The following is a 19,353-nucleotide window of genomic DNA, read 5'->3' on the forward strand; positions in this document are numbered from 1 at the left end:
CGCTAGAATTAACTGCAGTATAACCAAGGAAAACAATCCCCTTCAGGAAGAACTTTTTTTTCACTTTTTCCATCTTGGAATATTTAAATTTTACTTCACCATTTAAGCTGAAAATAATGTTCTAAGATACGCTGCTCAAAAAAAATGAAAGCACAAAGAAATAGTGATATTGAATCTTATTTTCTGATTGAACTAGTAGGGAAAACAAAGTTACAGGACGTCTAACAGTATTTATGGAGCAGTGCATGTTAGAACTTCCATGGGCAGGAGTTTTTATGCACTGATATGAGCTGTATCATAATTCTGTGTCCCTCAGTATATTGTTTCTTTTTTTTTTTTTAAAGATGGTGATGTGTTTCATTGTCACAGAAAGGAGAGAGGGATCTTTTGCTGTGTTCTTAGCACCTGTGCTATGTAGGACACAATCAGAGAAGGGAACTGTTTGGGGGACTAAAAGACTTTCAAGAATTGCTTTTTGTCAGTCTTGCTAACTTAAAGATTTTATAGGACTTGGGATTTTATAGGACTTATAGGATTTTCTGTGAAGTACTCTGCAAAAAGCAAAGCTGGGCATTCAGTTCATTATAGGAAGAGCTAAATTTATATTTCAGACATGATTGTGCATTACAAATAGGTGATAATAACAAAGGTGATGCCTTAGAATCAGGTTTGTGTTAAAAGTGTATTCTCAGAATGTGTACTTTTGTGGTTTTTTTACTACTTTGAGAGTCAGTCTCTTCCAGAGCAGTGTCTGAAAAGTTGGAACCGTAAGTGCAATGCTATTGCTGCCATTACAGTGGTAGTTATACCACTATGCTGATAATTGTACTAGCAAGTGTTTACTTTTTATAGTGTGGTAGCATCAGATTTGGGATTGTGCTGTGTACGTACAAGCAAGGATTGATCTTGCATTTGAAAGTTAATATTTTAAAATCGATTGCCACGTCTTGTGCTGCACCTGCCAAGTAGAATAGAACTGTGTGGTTATTTTTGTTGTTGTTCTTGGTACTTTTTTCCCTCTCTTTGTAGAGGCTATCTAATAAAAATGGATTGGTTTTAAAACAAAGAACTTCCTTGTTTTGGCTTTGATTTTTCTTGTTAGCTGTGGCCTAGGAATATATAATTAAGAATAATTAACTGTCTGATCTTTTAAGCTTTTGAAGAGCTTAAAGCCTGTTGTCTTTTCTTGACCTGTGCCAGAAAAGGACTTGCCTCTCAGTTGAGTGTATAGGGGACCAGTGTAAATCTAGTAAACCAGACGTATGAGATCCGGAAGGATCCATTCTGAAGGAATCGATCACGACATGCTGATCCTCTCAGAGTAACTGGTAACAGTTATTGTTGGAGAAGTGCTGTTCTTGACAGCAGAAGGGAAGGAAAACATTGCATGACTGCATGTCCTGAACTGCTTTTTGGTGGCGATGAATTTTATATTAAAACACAACAGATATTTCTTCCTGATTTAGGTCTCCCACAAGACCATTGAACAACATTGGGGCATTTCTGTATGCTAAGGGCAGCAAGGAAATAGGATAACTTATCAGTTATGTTTTATATCGATTTTTTCTATAATATTTTGTTCAATTCTTGTGCCTACATGATATTATCCAGAGGTGTGATCATGTAACATCATTAAAAAGAAGTGTAGAATGGCTATTTTATCTTTAATTGTGCACTAGAATTTATCATCTATTAACTTCATTTTGAACACATTCCCATTTTCATGGATATGCATGAAAAACATCATTCATGCTGAAAACATCAAAATAATTTTATCAAAATAATTTTATCAAATTCTTGTGTTCATTGTGAAATTATATTGAACACACCAGAGATGTTGATATTCAAGCAAGTGATAGGGAATGTGAAAATGTTATATTCAAGTTTGAAGAAACATTGGAAGTGATCCTATTGTTCTTAACCTTTTAAAAATAACGTTTGTGTTTGGAAAATGGAAGAAAAAAAAAAGCCCATTCCAATACTACTCAATAGCAACAGTGCTAGAACAATGAAATAGTAAATGGTTACGTTGTAGCTATTTTTTCCCCAGTTGCATTGCTTATTAAAATTTAACAAATGAGAATAAAGACTTTGGGGGAAGTTCTTGGATCAGGATGACTCTTGCAAGTATTCAGGTGTTAGGTTTATGTAAGAGTAGAATGAAGATTTAGAATTGGGCCATGACTCACGTCTTATACCATAATAATTCAGCTACAGATTTCATTAAGCTGTGACTGTTTTAAAGCATGTTTCATATGTGAGTATTGAAAGCAAATATACAAAAAAAAAAAACACTAAAAAAAGTCATTAAAAAAGTGTAATCAGAAGAAAACTGTCTAATGTTGCTGCTCTTTATTTGGAAGTTTCCCTGTTTTACATTATATTAGATTTGCCAATCAGCCTTTGAGGTAGTTTGTTTAGTGCTGTTTCAACTTTTTCCAGGAAATGTCAGAAACTTAGTAGGGCATCACCTTTTTCTCGCTTACCTGGATTTAGTTGTTGTGGAACTGATGAACATGCTACTATCTGTGGTTCCACTTAGGTAATTGCATGCCTGGAGTCCCTTTTGTGAGATGTACGTACTGTTGGCATAAAACCAGAATTGGATTAAAAAGGAGCAAATCTTTGGCCCATGCTGAAGCATGGCATGAGCTGGTTCTGGTTTTGTTTCTGGTTGGTGACTTTTATTCCAGTTGGACTGATTCTGTCAGTAACTTTGTCACATGTTTAACTCTCTCGTTACAGGCAGTCGGTCTCGGCTATTCAGGTCTTGAGTGTGCAGGTTTTTTTCATTTTCATCCCCCAAAAGGACGATGCCGAGAGAATAATGTAAGAGACAGGGTTGCTTATTAGCAGTATTAGTTTTAAACATAGATGGCTAGTGAGCTCTTTGCATGAATAAGAATGCTTTTAGAGTTAACCACTATTTTTACATAGGTAACTCCCTTAGCAGGAGCTGTTCGTGCTGTCTTTCTGGCTGTTAGCTTTCTGTCAGCAGCTGTGAGAGAGCAGGCAGAAAGGAGTTGAACACAGTTGCTTACTGAAAGGCAACAGTTACCACGCTGAAAGTGGAAGTTCTGCTTTTCAGAGATGGAGTCATTGACCTCAATGAATGATAACCTTGAAGTCAAGAGACTAGATTAATGCTCTACTTTCTGCATCTGAGATCAGAAATGTGAAAACCTGGACAGCTAAAGTTAGATTTCTGCATCCATATTTAAAAAGAAGTTGCCTATTTAGGAAAAAAAAAAGTTTTTCCCCTCCTCCAGAACTGCTTAGTACCTGCGATATAGATTGAATTTCTCAGCCTCAGTCCTCCCCAAAGAGGAAACAAATGATTTAAAAAAACCCAGCTGTTTCTGGGTTTTGTTGTGGAAGTCTGCCCTTATAGAGAATGCTACTTTTCTTATTTAGGAACACAGTGAACCATCTGAAATAGAAAATCTTTAGAGGTTTTGGTTTTTATTTAATTTGCTTCCCCTTAAGAGAGAGCAACTCTGATAGGTTTGAATTCCTGTAGAAAGGTATGTTAGTGGTTGTCTCGGGTTTTTGCTACCACTGGAACTTTCATTTGTGCCTTGCAGCAGAATGAATTGAAATACTCATTCTTAGGCTGTGGGTTGGGGGTGGTTGACACGAATACTCTGTGGGGCTTGTGGGGGCCTTGGATGGCAGAGCCAACAGCAGCTGCCTTCCTTGGAGGAGCAGGGAGAGGGAGGCATACAGAGTTCAGCTGCTGTAGCTGATCCTCCTTCTCCTGTCTTGGTGGAGTTGCGGTGTTGTCAGCTCAGTTGGACCATCAGGGGACAGGAGTCAGATCAAGCATGCACTTCAGGAAGTTTCATGTTGCTCCATAATGCTTCAGATGTAAATGTCTTAAAGATACACATCTATAGTTTTAATACCTTGGAACAGTAATTGTGTATCCTGATTTATGTGGCCATCTTTTTAAAAACAAACTTTTTTTTGAAGTACTTTCAGCAAAGTATTAAGTGATGAGGACATTTTCTCAGAATGAGGATGAACAGTTGAGCTTTAGTGATATGGTAAGGCTTAAGTTTATTTCTGTTACCTATTTCTAAGAGCAAAGACTCGTTTAGACTTGAGCAAATATTTGATTTTGAACAAAAGTTCAGATTAAGAATTATGATCTTAACTATTATAAAAGTTGTTATATGTGTAGGAAGTGTTTACCTATTTCCAGAATTTTTGCTCAGTCCACTGAGAATGTCTGCGGTCTACGATGAACATAATACTACAGATACAAAGTCTTTCTAAAGGCCTTAAAGTCACCAGATGAGCAGCTGTAATGAAAAGTCACCTGTGGTGTCGGAGTGTTCAGCTCGTGAATGAGAAGTAAAGGTTCTTGTGGTGGCCGGACTGTAATCGGGTGGCCAGACTGCATTTAGAGCTGTTAATGTACTCGGCATTGTGCTACATCATGGTGACTTTCTGGCTCTGGCGTTTGCAAGTGTGAGCATTTGTGCTTTGTCTGCTGTACAGCATGAAGCATAGAGCTTTTTTGTCCTGTTTGTGTGCTTGGAGAAGCAAACTTCTTTCACAAAGTGATTTTGTTTGCCTACCTTGGAGGCATTGGAGGGCTGCTAGGAGTGGGGCAGGGGCTGTGAGGTGGCACGCAGCCATGTGCCTCCTGCAGAGGGACCAGCAGTTTCGGTACAGAGGGATCTTCTTCCCTTGAACTCAGCACCAGGCAGTGCTAGTTCAGGAGCTTGCCCTTTACAGCTTTCTAAGAATCATGTCTCAAGCGTTGCGTTCCTAAACTACATCCTGGGGTTGAAATCTTCCATTGGTACCAGCACGCAGCAATAGCTTTATTTGGGTTTGCTCTCTGTGGAGACGGAATACCCTAAACTCATCAGTTTGGACTAGTTCTAGCACTAGACAAGCCTTAATAGTAGCTTGAGTTAAACATGCACTTGTCTAATTTCTTAGTGCCTCCTATTTTATAAATTATGCACTCAGATGTAAATGTCCTCTCTCTCCATCTCATAACAGTTATATTCTTTAGGGCTTAGGTTTCAAGATACAGTGCGAGAAGCCCTAGGATGGCTTTCTTAAGAGCCTGCCCTTAGTAGTACTTGATAGTTCCTAATAGGGATTCTGCTGGTGCTTCTTTATCACGTAGGTAGGATGGAGGAACTATGTAAATACTGTTCATGTTCCTTGCTGAAATTGGGCATTGTGGCATCTTAAAAACTGCCGTTTCTCTGTTTTTAGTCAGTTCAGTTCATCCCTTGATATACAGTTATTAGTACTCTTATATAAAATGTTACTTCAGGCAGTGGTGACTGTGCTCGTTCTGATAGCTTGATGCCAACTGTTACACCAAGCTGGTATATTACCAGCTTGTGGAATAAACATAGGATCATCTAAAACTTGATTGTGGAGCTTTTCACCTGGATGTATGTAGGGGAGTAAGTGTTCCTGTTCCGCTCACCAGGTTGTACAATGATTTCTGTGTCTTAATATGCAATCAACAATCCATGCTTGTTAATATGGATAATTCTATAAGACAATTTAAGGGCATCTTTATCAGATGGTTTATGTCACTAGATGCAGTTCAAGCATAATCTACGTGGGTCTAGTTAAAACCTTCTCTATTAGGGAAAATAATTAAACTTGGAAAATAACTTGAAGCTGAGAATGTTTAATTCTCAGATTTTCATCTTGATGTTCTATTTTCAAAATTGCATATTTGTTGATAAACTGTTATGGGCAATGATTAGATTAGAGAGCAAGAAACAATCATTTGTTTTTATGAATGGTGGTAAGACATGAAATTTGTTGTTTTGACCTTTCAGTTATCTTGGCAACAAAGTTAGTGGATAATTTGCACCACAACTTATGTTGATCGACTGATGTGATATTCTGAGGCCTTGTTTCTGAGGCCCAGCACTGCACTAATACTTGGATCTAATTACTGTTGACATTTTAGTGAGTTAAGTACCTAAATAACTTTGAAGATCTAGATTTTCTTTTTGTATTGCGGATAGGGACAGCTCTCTACCATATTTGCTATAAAGATGGAACAGGAGGCAGTAATTTTGTTTCAGATGTAGAGATTTGTTCTTGATTTCCACCTTGCCTCCTGCCCCCAGCCATGGCAATCTGTTGGTGCCTGTGTTTCCATAACAAACTAATTATTAAGAGTGCTTTAAAAAACTGAGGATACGTGCATGGTACTAAGTTCTGCTTGTACCAGTTAGTTCTAGTTCTTCTGTATTTTTTTTTTGTCGTGTCTCAACTTTCTGATCTTTAAGATTTTATTTTATTTTTAAGCCTATGTTCCCTCAGGTTGGTAGCTTATGCTATGACCTGTTTCTTTATTCTTACATCGACTGTTTCAAAGAAGTTCAGCAAATCTTAGAAGAAATTTTTACAAACTCACTAACATTTCATTGTCTTATTGAATCCACTTCATGTGTGAACATAGACTCCAACGTGAAGTTTGGTATACAATCCAACACTGTTACCTTGTCTTACTGCATCTTTTCTAACATCTCAGAATTTTTGTATTCATGCATCTTGCCTATTTGAGGTCAATATCCCGCAATGATCTTGCCACTGCCTCTGAAATATAATGCAGAAGGATCGATACACGTGCTCTCCAGAAAATGCGGTAGAATGATCAGGTCTGCAAAGGTGGGTGAAGTTGATTTCATTCTTACCTGGTTTGTGGACACAAGCTATGTTTTACCTGGTTATGCAGGCAGTAAGGCATTTGAATAGAGAAGAAGCATTGTAATACTGTGATTATTGTCCAGTTCCTCGGGGCTTTCTCACCATTCCAGAGGAGTAAATAACCATTTCTGACAATACATGAAGATCTCTGTACAGACAACAGAAATTATAAGAAGCCCAAGAAGTGGGATGAATACAACCCTATTTTGATGATTTTTTTTTTAATGGTAGCTTAGTGTAGCTAGCTCATTCATCTTCATGCTTCTTCAAGGACAGTGAAAATGTCTATATGGCTTGAAATGAGATTGCCAGCTTTCGTATATTTGTAAAAGTATGTATGTTTTCATCTGTCTGTTATTAGTGCAAGTTTTGCTGTGTTAGTAATGCCTCAGAAATAGAAAAAAATCCTTCTATGGGAGATGGAGCAAATGTAAAAATGATAAGTGGTATCTTAATGTGGAATATTGGCCTAAGTCTATTAGATCAGCCTATTAAAAGTATTTAAAAAAAGAGACAGTTTAGCTAATTGAGCATATTAAAAAAAAAAAAAGGCCTGGTAAACATACTTGTTTACCTTACACTAATATGGAGGGTTTGTGCTGGCTTGGAATACAAGGGTGAGTTTGCACTTTGAAGTTTTTTACTTACTAAAGTTTATCAAAACATTTTTGAAAAACAACAAATCTCTATCATAATTTCATTTGCAACTTTGTTTTAGGTAGTGTTTCCTATTCTTATTTTATGGTGGTGCTATAAGTGCCATATAACTCCTTAAAGATCATTTTAAAAAAAAGCATTAATTTATTAATCAATTTCCTCTTGTTTCTTAAAGATAAGTTATGCATTTCTAAACTTTTTCTGTTATAAAATTAAGTAATCATTTTACAGTGCTGAGTAATTCTTGACATACATGTGTAAAATGATATTTCCATGCTGTATAAAGTGTATTGCTGGTGCTTAGTCTCAGAAAGTGTTTTACAAAAGCTAATGTTTCTTTTAAGCTAAATGTTCACATCTCTGGAGTGTTCCCCAAAATTTAGTTCTTCGTAATTGCCATTTTGAGATGTCAAAGGAAAATTTTGATTCTACCAGATGATTCTGGCAAATAAGTGAAAAAACAAAACACAAGGTAGTCTTGTGCACTTGAATTTAGACTAGTTTGTGAAGTATGTATGTAGTTTGCATGTATATGTTTTGAGCTTGGTGATCCTCATTATCAACTAATTGTTCTTGCCCTTTGATCTCACTGTGCAGTTGTTTGATAGAGCCATTAGCTTTTTATTTATTTTCCCCGTCTCTCCCTGGTTTCACTATTTGGAAGGAGATTTTCTCAGGACAGATAAGTCACAGTATTTGAGAAGTACACCAAAAGGAGGTGCAAGAGCAGATGTAGTCAGAAGAGATTTAAGAAAAAAAACAAAACTTACAGACAAAAATGCCCAATTCTCTGTTAGTAAATTGCATGTTCCCAGTCACTGACCCCATGGAGCAGCACACACATCTGTGCTAGTTAACTGTCCTAGGCTGTAAAACTGGGTGGCTGCCTGAAAGCTGCATATTGGGAATGATTCCTGGAACATGCTGACTGCCACACATTCCCGGGAGTTGCTGGGGAAGAGTTGCTAGTTGGAACGGATGCTCTGAATGCCCTAACGTTGTACGAACAGAGCAGATTGTTGTCCTTTTGCTCGGGAACCCTCCTTGCCCAGCTGAATCTGCTAGTATAGATGTACACAGCTGCTGGTCCCATGTGTACGGAACTATTAAGTCCACTGTTCTCTGCTAGTCCGTAATGAAGGACAGGCAGAGTTCTTTCTCCTTTGCCTTTGGACTTACTGTTATGGAAGAACATTGCTTGGTCACAACAAAGAAAATGCTGATGTTTTACCTTTTGCTATATATAGAGATATATATATATAAATATATATGGATATAACCATTTCTTACTGACCTGGAGATGCAGAAATATTCCTTTGCTTCATTCTCACTTACAAAGCCCGAGAGAATTTTGTGTTGCTTTCCTGTAGGATTTCTATGAAAGTTCTGTTTTCTCCCATCTTCTGACAACGTATATCTGTAAAGTTGTGCTTGTTCTGTGGCTTAGGCTGAGTTTATGAACTTTATGGGTCTTCATGACTACTTCTTCTGAAGAAAAGAGATTTTCCTCGGGAAAAGAAGCCGTTTCACACCCAAATCAATCGGTCAATTTTCAAGTGAAGATTCTGCAACTTCGGTTTAGAATGCTGTGTTCAGCTTTGTATTCCTACAAAGATATTGGTAGCAAAAGGCCCCAGGCAGCAACTGTTTGAATCTTGAGAAAGGCAAAAAGTAGTTGTTGGGTTTTTTGTTTGTTTGTTTTTTCTTCTATGGCTGGAGGCATGTGGAGCTCCAGGGGAAGGCAAGAAGCGAAACTTCATTCTTTCTTGGGAGAAATCCAGACTCTATCGGCTGCCATCCAACTGCAAAAATTCTGACACTCTGTTCAGAAAAAAGTGCCACCAAAATGTAGCTAGCTGAATATTTCACTTTTTCAATAGAAGGCATTTTCCTTAAATAGAATTTGGGAGCTAAGTTTGTCTAGAGCAAAGATTTGGGTTAAAAACACTGCCAGATCTATAGCAGCATCTTTCTACTTGACGTCTTTCACTCTGGCTACAGGTATTCAACTCAGGTGCACAGAAACACTCAATGTATATTAAGAAAGTTCATGAATAATTAGTGTCCTGTAACTTTGTGATCTAGACTATATAACTTCAATGAAAAATTCAGTAAGAAGAGGAGAGGGTTGGCAGAGAATTGAATTCTTGCCTTGCGCAAATACACTTGGTCATGACTTACAGCTTGGTTATGCTTTAAAAGAATTTTAATACAATGGCTTGTTGGTTTACATTGTATTCCCCCCCTCCCATCTGACATTAGTAGCAATGTCTTTTAGCCATCAAAAATCCACCTTATCCTTGATAACAGATTACCAATAGCTTTGCCTTTCCAAGAGGCTGCAGTAAACCATTAGGAAGATGGTTAATCTCCCTCTTATCTAAGCCTTTTGATCAATTTAGAGAAAAGTGAATTGGTGTCTAATAAGCAAGTCTATCTAGCGGGCTACTTAGACAAAGGGATTTGGTTGCCTTTCAAGATTAGCTTCGTAGTTTTTTATCTAATGAATCAGCTGAATCTTATCAAAGATCAGATAATTAAGCATTGCACCTTTTGGATTAATGAGACCTTTGACAGATCTTCTCTTTCTTTCTTTACCGAAGTCTATTCGAAGATATCAACTACCTGCAAGAGTTGATCAGTTCTTAAAAAAAGAAAAAATTCCTTGGAAAGTCATTAGAAGTGGGACATATATGCATATATTTGTATTCCTATTTAAGAGCTTGTCAAAAGCTTTGGTTGGCACAGCCTTACATCTGTGATAACCAAATGACAGAGCTCCATGTTATCTCAGTCGGAATTTTGGTCAGTGGTGAGAAAAGTTCTGTTCCATATGTGAAACTGTGTTTCTCTGGTTTCTTTAAAAATGACAGTAGCTCTGCTGCTGTCCATGATAAAGAATGATGGAAGAATGTCCAGTGAGAGATAAAGGCAAATAAGGAAAAATGGAACCGGGGGGGAGGTGGAATGACACACTTCAGTTGCTCTAAGATTTACTAATGTATTTTGCTATTTTCCAATAAAAGTATTTAATGTAAAGTTTACATTCTGAATTGGCACACATTAGCCCAGACATATTTACTTGTTATTTCATATTTATTTTATTTGTGTGTCAAGGTTAGATTATTTGACTGTTTTTTCCTCTGTATCGTCACTATGCCAGTATACTGAAACTTTTTGACCATGGATTTCTGTAAATAAATAAAAGAATTTTAGTGCTTCCCACTGCACAGTTCTTTCCTGTTCCTTCTTCAGATAGGATATAGGAAACTTTGCAGTCCGAAGGTGAAAACTTCAATACAGGCTCCTACAACAGCCTTTTCTACTCTATCCGGACACCTTCTTGTGCGGAAGGGTTCCCCCCTTGACATGAAAGTATGCTGCCTCCTTTTGGAACGTGAGGTGTGCCCAGGAGCAGACCTCTTGGCATGCTTTATGGCCAGACCGACCTCCCTTTCTTCTGTGAGGTGTCTCCTGTGTTTGTCAGGCCTATTGAGAATTCAAGAGACGTTCACTGTAGCGTCATATCCATGAGTATGGTAGAGGTGGCCCATTTGTAAGGAAAACAACATGTGCAACCAAAACTTAAAAGTCTCTGCAACTGAACTCTGGGCCAATCTGCTGACAGTTTGTGTGTCTGTAGAAAACACTGTGCCGTGGCAAGAAGTGAATGTGCTTGGGGGTTCCCTGCAGAGGTCCTCACTTCCCTTGAAAATCTATGGAGGTTGAAGTGAAGTTGACTGGGGACTTCATGGCTAGTAGGAACTTGTTTCTTATGCCCAATGAGATGATATAGCATTCTTTCTCTATCTGATGCCATAAGCATGTCAGAGAATCACCTCCTCCATGGTCTTTGGGACGTGCTTATGTAGGAACACAAGTCAGGTTATGTTATTCTCAGTCTTCTCTAGAGTTGTGCAGCCCACAATGAAATAATTGCACATAAAGAATGCTGTCTCTGTCTTTAGTCCTTTTTAATATTGTTTCTTCATCATTAGTCTCTGTGCAGCTGTACTTTTACATGATTCTCATTCTGTAGCATTAAGCTTAAATGTTGCTGGCATTTTGAAACACTGGATCACTGGCTAGTCAGCTCAACCAGTCTCAAGAGTCTCAAGAGTCTCAAGAGTCTACCATGCTTCCTTCTCCCAAATAACAATAAAGGCAATTTTGCAATCTCTGTCCACTCCCTTTAGTTCCTAGTCGTATTTGGGACAGGAAATCTCCACTAGGAAGTCTCCGTTTACCCTTTTGTCGGGGAGAGGAAGAAACAGGGCAACTTCTCTGTGGTATCTGCTATTTGTGCATGATGGGGCTTTCAGAAGTTGCTAAGATGTGTAGCGTTTCTGTGAAGTCCTGTAGAAGTCTTCAAGAGCCTGACTGAGATTGACTGACGTTTTGAAACATTTTTCTGCTAGCTTGTACAGCAATGCCAGTGAACAGCACCGCATCGCTTTCAACCCAGATGCTTTGGCAAGTATCAGCTTCATGTGTTGCCACTGCTTGGCATAATGACTGATGCTACAAAGCAGTAGCAAGTGGTTTGGATTTTTTCTGCTTATTCTGCACCAGCTCCTTATTTTTTGCAGTGGCTGTGGAGCATGATAAACAATATCGCTCTTTTTTTTTTTTCTGGTAAGGATTTTAAACTCTTTAGATGACTTGGTAAAAAGCTGTGCTCAGTGGCAGTCTACCAGATGAGGATACTAAGTTACCCAGCTCATTTTCTTTTAGACATCTTATAGCTGACAGAGAACTATGCTTTGATTATATTTCCCCCCTGAAATTCATCACTGTAGTAGCAGAAAGTCCTATTACTTTGAAGATTGTTTTATAACCTCTCTGATTAATGCTCCTGCTGTCAGTAGTATTCCTTCTGTACCCCTTTTCAAGCATCTTTTCCCACAAAAGCTTAATATAGGCAGCAGCCTGATATGTCTGCTTTTTCAGTCATGAGGAGGCGGGCACTTCAAAATTCTTCCCTCTTACCTTAGCATCTACTTGCTAGAGAAGAGCTGTTAAAATGCACATCTCCAAGAGAGCATTTGCCAAAGTCCTCACTTTTGGTAGCTGCCTGCCATCCATGAAGCAGAGTGTTTTGTCAGCAGGCGGTTATATATGCCCATTCATTCCACAGAGCATGCTATGCATGGCTGAAGAGATAATGTACCTTATTACAATACTGCTTGGATTCGAAAGTTTTGTTTTTAGAAAGGAATTAGAAGGATGGTGGTTTTTTTGTCTTATTTTGCCTTAAAAAAAGAAAAAAAGATCTTGTTTCTAAATCAGTTACAATTATGTTTCATTCTCTTATCTCACTGAGAACACACTTTTAGAATTTACTGTAACGTTGAAGCTTCAATATGCATGGGTGCCTAACCTTTTAAGACAAAGAGATTGCGTGTTAATTGTTTCATTTTCTTCACTTGCAATGCCTAGACCCTAGGTAAAACGACATGTTAGGCATGTTAGGAGATCACGGTTCTTTTGCATTGCAGTACAGTTGTGTCCGATGCCTATAAATGTCATGTTCAGTATGTACTCATGAACTGGAAGGGTACTCTGACCGGACCACTGGCACAGTTGTGTTTGAAGCCCCGTAAGAATTAAAAGCCTGCAGGGGTTAGAACTTTGTTAGCATTTATGCTACAAACTGAACTTGTGATGATCTTTTCACAGAACATAGTCATTAGCCGAGCCCTGAAGAATTGCTTGTCTGTTTAGCATTTAGTGTTTGGATACGATTAACATTATTACATAATCCCCTTTCCTTAAAAACATTCAAGACTCATTTCTTAGGTGAAATGTCCTTCCTCTGCACCTCTGTGGAGGCAAAAAGACCCAAACCAAACTCAAAGCTTTATCAAACCACCTGGTCATATTTTCTTTGGTGTAGTTTAGATGTCCTTCAGGAAATGGTGGAATGAGTTCTTTTATTTTTTTTAACCATTTCTGCAGTGCCTTTGAAGTAAATTGTCTTTTCGGGTGGCCAGAATGTACTTTGCTGTCTTTGCCTTTCTTCCCATATTGATGCTGTAGATGCATCTGACAGGTTGCTCTCTCAGTAACTTGTTTTGAGAATTAGTATATAAAGCCAACCAGAGCGAGGGGAAGAAACGCTTAAGTGCTACAATTTAATCAGGGGAATAGGAACACATTGTCTTTGCCTTCTGCGTCTTCCATAATGCCCCTAGAGGAGAAAGGTGGAGTTTTTATTTCGGAAGGAGGAGCCGTGTCATGGCAAACGAACTCCATCCTCTGGTTACTGAGGTTTTGTAACCAGAAAATAAGACTTACAGACGTGTTTAGATGGGAATGTAGACAAAATTTGAAGTTTATCAATTTGTACAACTCTGGTACATGAATAATGTTGTTCTAATTATTGGTTTGAAAAAAGGAAATTTTAATAGTTAACTGTATTTTTTAAAATATATGCTGCTTAGTTTATACTAAAACCAGTGAAGCATATCAAGGAAATGTGAGTTATACTTGTAAAATATTTTTCTAAGATCATAGTATTGTCCTAAAGGAATACCAGTAGAAGTTTATTTTTTTTTTATTTCTGCTTTTAAACTTGTGCTGCTTAGGAGAAATGAATTTACAGCGAACCCCAAACACTTTGAGGTTGTATTCTTGTTTGGATTAACAAAACCTGGCATCACTGTCTTTGGTGGTTGCTAGTAGCAAGCATGTACTCAACCATAATTTTTTTTCCTCATTGAAAACTAGTACTTCAAAATGAGACAAATCAAAATAAGTAATTACTTAAAGGTGTGTATAACAAACACAGAAATTATAAAAGGTAGGAAATTAGTCTTTCAAATAAGTGCTTTGGAATTGTGAGGCTTCACTGTACTTGTGAAAACATAGCTTTATTTTTGATTTTAGTTATATATTTTGTAACTAGATAGATATGGAAACGTTAGAGCTTTCTACTGGGGAATGATTGGTCGTTTAATGATTTAAAAAATCTGAATGCAGTTTCTCAGGAAATAAGGACTGGCTTGAGATGTCTATTGTAACATGCCAGTGTGAGAATATCAGCCGTCAAATTGTTTACAACACAGTAAAAAAGTGATTTAGTTACAACTTCAAACTTGTAAATATTGGATAAAATAAAATAGTCCTGGCGCTTCCAGTGTACTTTGGAGTGAGTAAATAAACTTTTTGACTTATATTTTTTTATAAACTACTATGGATTAATATGAACTGCATGTTTGAGTTTGCAAGTATTCTTTTTTTTTTTTCCTTTAGGAAATGTATCAGAATTTCTGTTATTAATACAGAATGTGAAAATAGTATGCCATCTCCAAATAAAAAATAACTGCTATGTTAGCGGCCAAAACTAAGTATATACTATCAACTTCTGTTTGAGTGAAATAAACTATTTTAGGATCATACATGAAATCATCCCTGGAAGGCATTCCCTTGAATACTTGTGCCAGCAGATTCCCCATAATCACAGTGTAACCTACAATGGTGTAGATTTTTTTTTCTTCTTAAATTTGTCACTTAAAGGGCCTTTTGTCCATTTATTTAAGTCTACAAAAGGCTTTTATTTGACATAATCAATTAAAGTATCCTGTTAAATTTTTTTGTCAGCATAGCAATCCTAAATAGAGTAGTATGGCCAATCTGAAATTAGTAAAGCAAGAAGATTGGCAGTATCAATAGGGCTATGCATTATCCAAATCCTGCAAGTGGAAGGAGGAGACAGAGGCAAGCATGTGTTTCCAGAATTTATGCTATGTACAAAATCATTTCGTTATTACAGTTAGTTTTCCTTCAGAATTCTCAACACTGTATAAAATGAAATCAACCTTTATGGTAAACAACAGAATGCAAGTTGGATTGACATAACTTAGTGAAATAGTTTGAAAATAAACGTGATTATTTAACTGTGCTGTAGAGTTAGGAAGATTTTTTTTCCCTTTTGTAAAAGCATATTTGTCATCAATTCATAATACTGTATTTATTCAAACTACAAAAGCACTTTCAGATCCTCCCCCTCTCTCCTGAAAGCTGTTTTCTTTGGTCAGGTATTGAATAATTTATATCATGTGAGACTATTGCACATGATGTATTCATCCCTTGTTTAGCTCTTACATTAATGGTTTGGCATGCTAGCTGTACATTGATATGGTAGATGCTTTCCATTTTTTCTGTACCAACTGTTTAAATATATCTTGTGTCTCAGTAACTACAAATGGGAAATGACTTGAATTATTCTATTTCCCTTGATGGCTTTTATGAGCAGGAAAAGATTCCTTTTTAATATATATGTATTTGTACTGTAGATTAAAGGAGAGCTTTAAAAATGATTCACTTCCATGCCAGCCTTATATTGTGTTCAGCTGGGAATATATGTTGAATCTAAAAAGTAAAGTTTAGACATTGGGCTACATGTTAGACATAGGCATTGCTTAGGTGCAAAGTTTTTGGTGTTTTTCGCCTCTTGTACAGGTTGTATGGTTTGATGTGTTGCCACGTAGCGGGTAACTTATATACTGTCTTTAGTTTTGCACTGTGAACTGGAAATTGTAAGTAATGTTATTTGTCATCTTTAGAGGTGGGGAAGAGAAAAGACACTGCACAAACTCAAGGAACTCTTCTTACTTAACTGCTGATAAAAGTATTTGAGAGGGCAGTTGAGCAGACTAGCCGAAGGATTAGTGCTGCAAGATACTGGCCCAGGATAGATTGCTTGGAAAATCTTGTAAGCCGATGGTCAGATAACGCTCTTCTGCTTGCTGCTGCTGCACTGTTACAGGGTATGGTAGATGGGCATAAATCAAAGAGCAGAAATTTAGTTTAAAAAGCTAAAATGAGATAAAGAACAGACTGAATTGATTTTCGTGTGTGTCAGAGGGGCTGATGCACGCAGTAAGACAACTTAATATATTTTGGACATGTAAGGAAATAGTAAAGTTACTATTGATAATGCTTCTGAAATTTTAAAAGTTTCCAAACTTAAAATTTCCCAAACGAGAGCCAGTAAAATTTTGATTTTTTTTTAGACTTGGTCTCTGGAACCTACATTTTTGGCACTGTTTTTTAAGCAGACTCTGTGGTTAACAGCTGGAAAGTTTGGGGTGTCTACAGATGGATAAAGAAACGCAGAGCCCCTCACCTCTTTGGCAGTGCCTCCGGCTAGTGGCTGACAAGAGTCCTAGTCCTGCTCCAGCTGCCTGGTGGGCAGAGCAGTGTCACAGTCCCTGGGCGGCTTCAAGAAACACAGGCAGTGGCTGCTGCTGCTGCTTCGGGTCCTGTACCTGCTCCGTACCTGGATAGCGGATGTCAGTTGCCAGTGTCAGGCGGCTTCCACAGGCCCCTGAGAAAAAGAAACACACAAACCCGCATCTGACAGGTGAGTGAATCGCAGTGATAACACCTTCACGTCACTGCCAGCCTGCAGAAAGTGAAGTAAAACAAGCATGCGGTTGCCTGCATTTACCACGGTGCAGAGCCAGGCTGTGCAGCTGCATTCTTCTTCTTCTTCTGCAGAGAGACAGTTGCTTCCAGAGTAAGTCTGTCAGGCGTTGTGTTTAGATTCTCCATTGTAAGCGGACCGAAGGATGGCCGTTTCAAAACGCACATCTGTGTGTGGGGGGAGTGGCGGCTCTGAGGCATGTCAGGGCTGCCGGTGGTCAGGAGCTGGTATTCCTGGGGGATTCGCTCTGCCGTGTGCAGAGACACTAATTGCAAGTGTTCTCTTAGGTGATATTTCTAAGTGATGGAAGAAATTGGCTATTTCTCATTACCATGCTTACGTTTCTTATGCTTAGTCCCGAACCTGGCGGTTCTATTTAGTCAAACACCCCGAAACTCATTTATTTAAAATCTGCGAGCGAAGTAAATACCCAAGGAGGGTCTTCCTTCAGTCTTTTCCCACTTTGAAACACCAGCAGTTTATTAGCTGTGAAAAGGGGGGGGAGGGTCCTGCGCTAGAGGCAGCGCGTCCCGATACAGCAGCCCCTAGGGCTGCTGCGTGAGGCGACCCAAGGCAGGGCGAGACTCCCCTCCCTGCCTCCCTCGGGGTCTACGCGGGGCGCTCGGACGCCTCAGCCCTGGGGATGCGCGGGGCGGGGCGCGGCGCTGTGGCGGCGCGGGGCTGCCCTGCCCTGCCCTGCCCTTGCCGCGGGCGCCCGGCGTCGCGCGCGGCTCCAACCGTCGCCGGCCGCGGCGGTTGGGCTTTGAACTTGAAAGCGTTAACAGCGCCTTGGAAGCGTGACACGGCTCCATTTCGCCTCTCGGTTATCGCCCGCTTCCCCATTGGGCGGCGGTCGGCAGCTCTGCCCTGGCAACTGGGGGGAGTTCATTTGCATAGCGCCGCGCCATTGGCCCGCGCGCCGCCCGGCTCGCCCAATCAGGCGGCGGCGGCGCGGTGGTAGGCTATGCTAATTGCCCGCTGTTGCTGGGGTTCCGGGAGGTTTTCTGCGCGCCGCCCCGCCGCATTGTGCCGCCTGCTGCGGGGCGCTGCTCATCGGCCGCCTCGGAGCTGCCGCAGCTCCCGCCCGCCACAGGCTCCAACTGCCCCTGCGTACATCTGTCTCCCCACATGCCCGGGGGCGAGCCTCGTACCTGTGTGTGTGGGGGTCTCTTAAAATATGTGTGTGCACGCCGGGTTAATGGAAAAATTATAATAAAAGCTTCACTGGAATAGCTCAGGAAAGAGTGCTGTGAGGGTGGAAGGGGACTCTCGCAGCTCTTTCCCCACTTAATTCACCCCCCATTTTTAATTAAACTGCCTTACATTGAAAGAACCAGACTTCTGTGGAAAGCCTGGCTTTGAGAACGTTAATGAAGTCAGCCTTAATATCAGTACTTTCTAAAATGCAGTAACCCCTGTTTCTGAGATAACTATCTCCAGACGGTGTGAATGTATAATAACCTATTTCTAGAATACACACCAGCCTTGTAAAAATGGGGTATTCGCATCCCTCATGTTTGTCGTTGTCGTTCCCCTAAAAAACCTCTCAGCTGTAACTGTCGAGCCTGGATTTTTTTCTGTCCTCCATATCATTCCTGCCTAAAGAGTATTGGGAAATGTGGTCTTAAAACATTTTTGTTGCTTAAATCTGCATCTGGTTCCTTTCTGCTGCTTTCCAAACCCGCTTTGTCCTGCTCAGTAATGGATTAATTCACCTTCTGCAGTCCTCCCAAGTCCCTACCTCTGTCTTCCTTAGCTGCCCAAATTATGGTCTTTCTTCGCATAAATGCTCTCATTCTTCCTGTCCAACTCAGTAAAATTGACTGTAGTGTTAATGGATTATTTAATTTAGTAAAACCATCTACGTATGTTCTATATCCTTTTTTTTTCTCTCCCCCCTCTCCCCCCCCGAGCATAGGTATTAACACGTCAGAGGTTTTCTACCACTGAATATTTACTAGTAATGGTGGAAATTACTGGCATTTTTTTTGACATGACCCTGTCGTCAGCAGATTTGGATTCCTTTGAATTCAGTTGGAATTGAAATTTCGGTAAAAGTGCTTCAATTTGGCGACTACTTTTTTTCCCAATGTTTTTTAATACTTCTAAAAATTTTTATAATTGGTTTAATTCGTTAATACCAAAAGAACAGACGGCATTCTCCAGATTTAATGCTTAGAGTTGACTAAGTGAGCTGTGAGAGCATTGGTTCAGATGAGCAGTAGTCTGCAGTCATTTATAAGACAACTCACCATGAAGACCAAGGCTAGACCAAGTTAGAGTAGCCGATTTTTATTTTGGTAGGGTTTTGTTTTACATTTTCAACTGTTTTGTAAACTCTACAGAAAACTGATAGCTGAGGTAAATCTAATTTCTAGTGCATTTACGAAGTTAAAAATCTTAAGATAAAAAGTAATTTGTGTGAACTTGAAGTGGCGTTTGCTTTTGAAGGCTTCTGGAATGTGAGTGTAAAGGTTCTTTTCTAGCATGGAATGACTTCACACAGTCATGTCATTTTAAACTTTGTCACTAAATTTCTGTTGTCTGTATTACAAGGTTACCAT

At 39.2% G+C, this 19,353-nt stretch overlaps 1 protein-coding gene and 1 long non-coding RNA gene across 5 annotated transcripts in view; one reads left to right on the forward strand and one right to left on the reverse strand.

Annotated features, from left to right (window-relative positions):
• DYRK1A (dual specificity tyrosine phosphorylation regulated kinase 1A) overlaps window positions 1–19,353 on the forward strand; it is a 91,339-nt gene that overhangs the window by 32,589 nt on the left and 39,397 nt on the right. The gene's annotated exons all lie outside the window — the stretch shown is intronic.
• On the reverse strand, window positions 15,144–17,260 carry LOC118247701 (uncharacterized). The gene is made up of 3 exons (XR_004778522.2): window positions 16,814–17,260; window positions 16,490–16,690; window positions 15,144–16,120 (listed from the first exon to the last, which is right to left on the reverse strand). It is a non-coding gene; the product is annotated as an uncharacterized LOC118247701 (long non-coding RNA).

The sequence above is a fragment of the Cygnus atratus genome, chromosome 1, assembly GCF_013377495.2.
Source record: "Cygnus atratus isolate AKBS03 ecotype Queensland, Australia chromosome 1, CAtr_DNAZoo_HiC_assembly, whole genome shotgun sequence".
Lineage (NCBI taxonomy): Eukaryota > Metazoa > Chordata > Aves > Anseriformes > Anatidae > Cygnus > Cygnus atratus.